We start from the raw sequence: 10,117 nt of genomic DNA on the forward strand, positions 1-10,117 counted from the left end.
AATACAGGCACGTGCCACCACTCCTGGCTAATTTTTGTATTTTTAGTAGAGACGGGGTTTTACCATGTTGGCCAGGCTGGTCTCGAACTCCTGACCTCAGGTGGTCTGCTGCCTGGGCATCCCAAAGTGCTGGGATTACAGGCATGAGTCACTGTGCCTGGACGACATGGACCTCTTAAGTGTGGACATGTGCAGTGTAATGCATTTAGAACAGAAAAATTCAAAATATTTTAAAAGGATGATTCTAAAATATGACACAGGAAAAAGACTCCAGGGTGGAGCAAATCTGCCGTCACAGAGATTCGCCAATGTAATTGTTTTCTCTGTGAAGACAGAAAACCATGATAATCAGTATGACATTAGATTTTCCAAAACTTCAGCTCTTGGCCATGCATTCATTAAATTCATATAATTGAATTAAATTAAATTCATATAATTTATATGTTTATTAAATTAAACTCATATAATTAAAATTTATATAACTAAATAAATATATAATATAAGTAAGTTCATATAATTTATATGTTTGGAGAGCACCTACTATACAGGACAGCTTGGGCACTGTGCTAGATACTGAAGAAGCCTCCAAGGGACATGACCTGAGAAGTAGGCAGTGAGAGTGATGGGAGGAGACAAGTGAGGGTCTTTGACATTTGGGAACCTAGCGGTCAGCCTGGAGTGAGAAGTGGGCAAGGATCTCAGACACTCCTGGGAGCAGCTGCCACCAGGAAACTTCTAGTGATTGTGTCCAGGGAAAGGTTGCCTTTTCTGTTTATTCTAAACCATTTTAGCCAGCTAGAAGTGCCTATCATGCTATTGCGTGCTCTTAGTCTCTGTGCTTTATGCTTTACGTATTTAATTTGGATAATGTTGCACTTTATCTGAGCCTTGTGTTTCTGGAAAGCAGCACCTGTTGAGAACTTTGCCCATTCTTTTGTATCCCGGGAAATGGTTAACTGCAAAAGAATACCTTGTCCTCGCATCTTGCCAAGGTAGGAACTGTCTCCATCCCTCCTCATGATTCAAGGATAGCTTCTTTGTCTACCCAACTCTATAAAAGCCCAGAACCCCTTCCCTTTCTTTCACAAAATGAACATTCTCCTCATTGCAACAGCCTAAATAAAATCATCTCCTTAATTGTCTGGTGAATTTTGTTTTTCACAATTTCAAGTAATCAATTATAATTGAATATTTATTTGATCACTTATACTTTGTGCTGTTGCCATCAGGCACTGTGCTGGGCTGCAGATGTAAAGCACTGAGCAAGGCAGACTCTCTCCCGGCCCCCCAGCTCACAGGCTAGTAGGAGCATCAGATGATCAAACAAGGAATTATGAGACAGTGGATTGACTGTTGTGATAGGTATACAGGTGAAGTAAATGAATTACTGATTGTAAAAAAAAAAAAAGAATTTAACCCAGTATTGAAAAATGCAGTGTTTGAGTTGCCGTTAAATGTTTCTTTGACGTACATCTTGAAATACAGAAATTGCTTTTATTGAGGAACAATAGGACTCATTATATAAGGGCCTGACTCAGCTGTGGGGAGGCTGGGCCATGCTTCTGTTCTGGCTGCTCAGAGGACTCCCAGAATGGCTGGAAAATGGTCACATGGATTCCCTGGTTGAAGGTAGAAAAGGGAAGAATATGACTGACACATAAACTTGAGTTTATCTGAATTTTTGATGTTTGGCACAGGGCACTACGAACTTGCTAATGGTCTATTGAGAAGACAAAATTGCAAGCCAAGGCCTTGGAACAAGAAAGCATCAGAAATATTTTCTTCGATCCTATTTTGTCTGGTGGATTACCATGGCAATGGGCTATTGGGAAGAGACAGTTAGTTCTACTAACACATTATTTTGTATGTGAAAACTTTGCTCAGAATGGTATTTGGTCTAGGACTTTGCCTGACTTCCATAGTTTGGGGAACTTAGTGTTTGAATAACATTGCCTAAGATTCTGGTGTTCAAGTGTTTTCTAAATTTTAAAACCTTACCTCAGGACCTTGAAATAGGCAATGATATGTGGAGATACAGTTATTGGCTGCTATGAGCATTTAAAAATAATAAATATGTTTAAATAATAATGCTTTAAAATAATAACAAATATTTTTTATTATTAAGATGATGAATAAAAATGATTAATATAAAAGTGATCAATTGTAAAAATTCAGAGAAAATAAATAACAAGAATGAAATAGTATTTATTAGTATCTCCTCCCTAACAAGGTAGTTATTATTTTACCCTCATTTTACACATGAATCAGCTAAGACTAAGGTTCACCACTCAGGTCCGTTTGACTGCAAAACTCACACTCTGCTATACTGTTTCCAATTCTTGACTGTCATATGAATTCTGGTCACTGCCTTGAAACTGACTACTATAAAAGAGAAGTTGCCCCAAACCTGGTGTGGGAAGGAATCTTTTTACATGATGTAATTTGCAACCTCATTCTGAGAAGAAATTAACATTCCTGACAAAATGCTTAAGTAATATTCTGGAAAACATTAATGGACCAAAGTCTTGTTCTAGGAAACCAGTCACCTATCTACCCCACTGAATGACATTCAACAATCTAGTGGCTTTTAACAAACATTCTCTTCTTTTTGTATTTTCCTATCAAATGTTCTTATGAAGAATGTATTAATATTTCTGATTGGCTTACTAGAGGCCTTTGTCCTTGAAGCAAGATTGTAACAAACTTTGACAGTGCCCATAACTAAAATGTCTGAAGGGTTTTTGTGAACACTCTAGACTGGTGTATTTGCTGTGGAATCAAACTTTCTTATCAATCCAGTGGATGTGGATCCCCTCACCTGCCTACTGCTTACCAACCTCCTCCCTGCTTCTTTGTCATTTCTTCCACCCCTCAGTATTTCTGTTCCTTGTTGATCTGGACTGGAGACATTGAGATGGCCTAGGCCCACCCAGTTAGAGCCCTGTTTTGGAGTATCTTTTTCCTTAGATGGTTGTGAGTCACTTCTCAAAGGCCAAGTGGAATTTTTCAGGAAAAATATCATGGGAAGGATACCTCATGAGGATAAGCTTAACTGTCCAAGATTTATCCTGAAGAGAGGGAAGGATGCACTGGGAGATAAACACCTGGCTGTTCTAAAAGGTCATTCATTCACAGTCTGATCTGGCTATCAATAGAGACCGTTTCACTGAATCCTGGAACACAAGAAAGAGTAGTTAGTTACCTTTGCAGCTTAAGAATGCTTAAGCCAAGTAAAAGAAAATACCACTTCCTCTGGTGGACAGTAAGTCAAGGGAAATATTATGAGTTTAAAAATGTTTTTATATATTCACAAATAAAAGAACCATGATTAAGAGACTCTGAAATGCTTGGAGAAACACTGTTCTTGTTAAGATTATAGTTAGGGGCAAATCACCTCCCAAATGAATTGTTGAAGATGCTATTGGTCTGAATGGACCATTGATCCAATCCAGAAAATTATCATTTCTTTTTGTTTTGGCTGGAAGGCTTAGCTTTTAACATTTTGACAACAATTATAGAGAAAGAGCAATATTGCTTATTTAGCATCCTGCTGAATTTCCTTATTGTAGAATTTTCATCTAGAGTTTGGGTAACTCTAAAATGCTTCAGAGGTATTAACAACATTGCAGTCTTCACCAAGTGAGGAAAACCTACAAAAAATGTGTGTGTAGGTGCAATGAAAAATTTTCAAGTCAATGTAAATGTGTTATAAGAGTGGAGAACCTGGAATTTTTAGAAGTAACTCAGCCCTAATACTTTCTGTCAAAATATAGAAGGCCACAGCTTTAGAAAATAAATACAAAACCTCAAACTTCTGTCACTTTGAAGAATAAGAAAATATGAAACATAAAAATAAAATATCTGGAAAATACAGAGACATTTTGTTTTGCATCTTCATTTTCTTATTATTGACAAATTGAAAATTCCTGTTTTGTATTAAGCACAATGTTTGCTGTCATAAAACGTTTAAGCAGTGTGATCTGGGTTTATTTTTTGGAGTTGCCATCAGAGGGGACAGATTGCTTTTTTAAAAGTTACATTTCATTTTTTAAACCTTGAGCTAAAAAGCCTTTGGAGAATTGGGGGCACTGTCAGTGAGGTGCCTAACTCCTAGGGAATAGAAATAGAATGGCCCGGATGAAATATTTTTGTAACCTTCTCAAAATTCAAAAGTGTAACTATATGAATTTACTTTCTATTTAGTCCAGTAGATAAAAAGTGAAAGTTTGCCTTAAGGTTCAGAGTCTTGTGCTAAATTTGTTCAAAATTTCATGTGAAATAGTTACCAAATGGATACTTCCACCACACTTATCTACTTATGGTATCTGGTATTAAAAATAAAACCAAAGGAAGAAAAAGGCTGCTAATAATGGCAATGAAAACAGCTCATTCATTGGCTTTATTCCTTAGGCAAGGATTTCCAGGGCACCTTGATAGGTCTTAAGGATGTCAGATAGTGGGCATAGAGTGATGAGGAAGACAGGCACCATCCTTACCCTCATGGAGACTCTAGTTTAGTAGGAGAGGCAGGCCAAATGTGCAAAGGCCTGCAGGAGGCAGGAAAGGGACCTAAATTTGTGAAATGGTGTGAATTGATGGGAAGTGTGACAAACCAAAAAGAGAATGCACTGATTAAAGTTTTTCAAAAGAAATACTGTGTGGACCATGGAATGAATCTGTAAGCAGATTAGTCCTACATACCATTTGAAACCTCTACATTAAAGGAATAATTGCACAAATAACCATGCAGGAAATAAGGACTATAAGGCATAATCCAAGATGTCATGAGAAAGTATAGTCATGATTCCTGACTATAATTCCTGAGGAAGTTGCATTTTACCAGAGACCCGAAAGATTTGATTAGTAGACTTAGTAGGCAGTAGGGACTGGGGACAGAAGATTTAAGGTGAATCTAACAGTAGAGGGCACAGGATATCTGAAACTTCCATGTGATTGGAGCCCAGTGAGTGAGGCGGGGAAGTAGCGAGGGATGAGCTGAAGTTTTAGGAGCCAGACAATGTAAGATTGAATAGGCTATGTTGAGAATTTAAACTTACTCTAAAACTAATGGGAATTTCTTAAAGGATTGTAAAAAAAAGGGAGGATTCGATCATATATATATATATATACACATATATGTATATATATGTATATATACATATATATATTACAAGCATGTTCTTATTGAGATGTGGAGAATTCAGTAGAGGAAGAGGTCAAGGTGGGATGTGGATAGAACAGTTAGGAAGCTGTTGCAGCAGTTCAGGTGAAATGGACTAGGCTTTGGTCAGGTGGTTGGCCATTGAAATACAGAGACATTTTATCATTTGGGATTTGGAGTAGCTGTAACTGAAACTCCAAATTACAGTGGCTTGGACAGATATTTATTCCTCTCTCGCATAATTGAAATCTGCACATAGCCTAGAATTCAATTGGTGGCTCCACCATTCTTAGGGACCAGATTCCTTCCATTTTGTCAATACGTGACTTCAACCTCCTCATTGACGGTGGCTGCTTTAATTCCAGTCATGTTGTTTTCATCCCAGACAACGTGAATGATGAAGGGAGGAAAAAAGATACATCCCTTTCCTGTAAGAGAATTTCTAGAAATTATACGTGATGCTTGCAGTTACAGCTCATTGGAAAGCACTCAGTAGCATGGCCCCATGTGATTACAATGGAAGATAGACAATAAAATGTTTACTCTAGGTTACTACAGGTCTAGTTGAAAATCAGGACGTCTATGACTAAGGTTGAAAGGAACAGAAAACGTTGATAAATAGCCAACATCTGTAATACAAGTAGATAAATTTGAGACTTGTTTTGGAAATAAAGTTAGCAGGATTTGATAACTGATTTAATGGGGGTTGGGTGAGGACAAGAGAAGGAACAAATCTCATTTCTACTTTTCTGAGACAATCAATGGTGGTACCTTTTTGGAAATGAAAAAAATGAAAAAAGGGGCAGGTTTAGGGCAAAGAACAAAAATTAATTAGCTGTTGGGAGCTTCCTCAAAATTATAGAGGGAGCAATTTATCAATTTTTTGTTGTTGTTCCATTCTAGAGATGTTCTATGCCCATATAGGAATGTGGGTGTGCATACCTGATATGTGTGTATACACACATATTTTATTTTTACAAAAATGGTAGGGTTTAATTATACCATTATATACCTAAAATCCTTTACTTGATATATATTGGGGATCTTTCCATATAATTGCATGAAGAAGTGCCTTACTATTTTTAATCATCACAGAGTATTTCATTGTATGGCTTTGCCATAATTTATTTAACCAGTTCTTATCTGTACATTTGTTTCTGTTTTTTTTCAGATTATAAAAAATGCTGCAATGAATGTCTACACTTCAAAGTAAAATTGTTGGGTTTAGGGGCACATTATTGAAAATTTTGGCTTGCGTATTTTTTTCATAGAGGTGTCAGCAATTTCTACTCCCACTGGCAATATATCGGGATGCCTGTTTTCCTTTACTCTTGTCAACTCAATGTGTCAAGCTTTCTGATGGTTAAAATAATATTAGATTTTTGTTTTAATTTGCTTTTTCTTAGCAGAAATGAAATAAAACACTTCACATGTTTAAAATGTTTTATTTCTTTTTCTAAACATGTCCTCATTTTTGCTATTGGATTCTTATTTTCTTATTTAATTGAAGGAACTGGTTATACGTTAGATTATCTGTTTTGCAAATATTTTCCTGTTTATCCCTTTTTGTCCTCATAGTAAATTTCTTTCTATAAATTCAACTTATTTACTATGAATAGCTTCTTGTTATTAAGTAGGTTTAATACAGTTACCACGTTGGTTTGCATGCTTTAAACTTTATTCTCCTCTGTAAAATACATCATTTTACAGAAATGAGCTCATACTGAATATATCTTTTAGGTTTCTGCTTTTATTCTCACTTAATAATAAAAATCTTTCTAAGTCATTCATTGTTTTAACAAATTATCTTTAATGGTTTCATACATTATTCTGTCATTTGGAGTTAACAATAATTTACTCAAGCAACCCTCCCGCTGTTGCATAATTAGGTTATTTTCATTTAAAAAAAAACGATATAAGCTACAGCCATGGTAGTTTCACTATGATAAAGTCCTCAAAGTAAAATTTGGAGGTCATTGTGCAAAAGTACTCTCCTTGTGCTTCAATGCTTCCCGCAGCTAGACCAAGCTCCGCGGCCCAGGAGCTGGAGTCGAAGCTAGGGGAAAGAAGGACCTTCCGGGCCCATAAGGCGGGAGGCAAGGAGGGCCCCTGGGCAGCCCCGCGCTTGCGCGCCAATCACGGCCGTTATGGATTTCGATACGTTACCAAACGGTCGCCTACAAAGGCAGAAACCGTTTAAATATTTCAGAAGGATTGATTTTCATTTTGCAAATATAATACTGGTTCATTTTCTTTCTCTTCCTCCATCCATTCTACTATTGAACATAAAACGTGTCAATAGTATTGTAGTTCAGCATGTATCTCAGGATATTAAAAGGGCAGTGTGACTCAGCTAGAAAAGGATGAACTTTCCCCAAAGATAAAGTGACCTATGCGGTAAGTCCTACGGGACTTCATATCCTCATTGGAGAGAGGTTTAGGGTGTTTCTAGTTGTAGCAGGGTTAGTTGCACCTTAGGTTGAAGCAAGATTTTGCTACTGGAAATTAAATATGGTAAAAGGAGGTGCTCTCGGCCGCCAATTTGACAAGGGATGGACCGTGCTGGTTTTGTATCAACTGGCCTAAGCTAGAACTTCATTTCCATTATGTCTCCATATCAGGTTTGGCCAAAAGATATATCTATGCCAGATTTGGGAAGCAGAAGTGAAAGAGTAACCCTTACTCTGTGTAGCTGGTGCGGAAGGAGAGAAGTGTAGATGTACTGCTTGTGGGCTCTAGCTGGTCCTCGCCTGCCTCTATCTTGACTCCAGCTGGTGTCCTTTTCTGCCTGCCCTGCTGACCAACAGCAGCCCCAAGCCCACAGTCAATGCAGAGGCAACAGCCTTCCATGCACTTCTTCGCCAGCTCCTGTTGTGGTCTCACTCTTGCAACTGGATATTCCCAGTTCGCTATATGTAACCTGTGACTTTTCCTTCACTTGACTACTTCAGGAGAGGTGAATAGAGACTTTTCTCCAATTCTCCACCTTCCAACGGCGGCCTTACTTCCCCGTCTCCTCCCACTATTGTGCAAGGTCTAATTTTTTAATCCTTAGACTATAAACTCTGTGGAGGTAGCCACCTGTTTAGTTTACAGCTATAGTCCCAGCGCTTGGCACCCAGAAGACACTCATTAAAGTTTGAAGAATTATTAAAGCGCCCAATAATTGATAGCCCTTATTATTTATCCAGTACTTAGATTCTCAAATATGAAACACGAACAACTTGGTTTCATTATCTAGCTTAAAAAGCTTATCAGGGAAAAAGTTTTTAAAAATATATTTTGGGCAGCATTTGAGTCATTTCCCGCACCCCCAAACCTATGTCAGTCGATAGGAAGTCTGAAATTGCCTTGAGTTCTGTAGGCAGGACACTTCAGTGGGCTGAAAAGTGTTGGGCTTATACCTCACTGCTCACTGCTCATCATAACTCTTCCCCTCTTTGCTTGGATTTTTTGTCTTAAATATGCCATGGTCAGCAAAATTTTTATTTCCTTTCTTCTGCAAAGTGACTTCTTTAAAAACCCTAATTATCTTATACTACCTAAGTTTTAAATTGTCTGAGAGAAATATTTTCTTTTTGTTTTACCTAAGAGTATCTTTTCAATTTTCTTTTATTCTCTTTTCAAAACCATATCGCTCAACCATCTACAGCTTAGTGTGCAGCATTGTGGTATGAATATGTGGCTGGAAAGTCATTAGGGATTTAAAAGAACTATGAAATATATATTTTGACTTTTGGGGATAATTTTCTGGGAACAGATTTTTAAATACCTCAAGGCTTTTTTATATACTAATATCCTACCAAATATATGCCATTTTAGCAGCTCATAATAGTTATTAATAAAATATTATGGTTGTTATTCTATTGTTTAACTCTTCCCTCATGTCTTCTCATGAAAAGCTCATATACATAACGTATATTATATTCTTCTATACTGACTATAACATATTGACTGTTCCTGACCCTTCTGTTTAACCAGTTTTAGCATTTTTCACTTTCCTCATTTTCAGTCATTCTTCTTTTTTTGAAGTATTCCCTGTTCACCTCCATCAGGTTGGAATTTCACTTTGGCCTCACAGTCTACTCAATCTCTTTAATGTCCCATGAGCACATCTTTCATGGCATCTAAGTGGGCTACCATGTAATTCAATCATTTTTCACTCTTCTTAAATGTTAAAAAAATTAATACATAAACACTTAGAAAAGTAGAAAATTCTTCATTTAATTATATTAACTCTCAACAATCCTTAAAGTTCTTTAATTGTAAATTTCATTAAGGTAACTTAGGTTCTTGTTCATAAAGTCAAAAAGTTGTATGTCATGTAATGCAAATTACACCATTATCTACTCTTCTCCATCTCTGATTCTCACTCTCCAAAGGCAACAACTTTCATCTCTTTTAACTGTTTTTTTTTCTATTATTTACTGTCACAAGCCTATGATATACCTCTCATACTATTTATTTTTCAGTTTGGTTCGTATCTATTGCCTTTCTTCTACAAAAGATGAGGAGTTGGCTGTCTTACAACTGGGCATGTAGCTTCTTCTTTCATTTCTTAATCTTGCAATATCATATTTTTAAAAATCTTATCAGTGTTTAGTGTTTATTTTGACAATGTAAATATTATTCACAGATGAACTTGTAGTGTATTAGGTTTACTTCTTTTTTGTAGACCTTTGCTTTTGTTTTTCCTTGACTATGCATTGCCTTGATTTTTCTTTAGTTAGTTTTCTAAGTAGTTATTATCAGTTTATTCTGCCAAATTCTGACAAGTCTTAAGTGCCTTTTGATACATTCAAATGAAACTATCCAGTTTCTTTTATTTTCCTTTTTTGCCTGGAGGCCACGGTCCTAGGTACATTGCCTTCATGAGCTCCTTCCTCCATAAAAAATAAAAATTATTTTACAGCCACGTTGGTATAAAGGTAAATATGATCAGGGTGGATTTATTAT

At 36.7% G+C, this 10,117-nt stretch overlaps 1 long non-coding RNA gene across 1 annotated transcript; it reads right to left on the bottom strand.

The window, feature by feature from the left end:
- Positions 1-1,449: 1,449 nt before the first annotated feature.
- On the bottom strand, positions 1,450-8,103 carry LOC107966793 (uncharacterized). The gene is made up of 3 exons (XR_001706746.2): positions 7,845-8,103; positions 3,034-3,173; positions 1,450-1,619 (listed from the first exon to the last, which is right to left on the bottom strand). It is a non-coding gene; the product is annotated as an uncharacterized LOC107966793 (long non-coding RNA).
- Positions 8,104-10,117: the final 2,014 nt, after the last annotated feature.

The sequence above is a fragment of the Pan troglodytes genome, chromosome 8 (genome assembly GCF_028858775.2).
Source record: "Pan troglodytes isolate AG18354 chromosome 8, NHGRI_mPanTro3-v2.0_pri, whole genome shotgun sequence".
NCBI lineage: Eukaryota > Metazoa > Chordata > Mammalia > Primates > Hominidae > Pan > Pan troglodytes.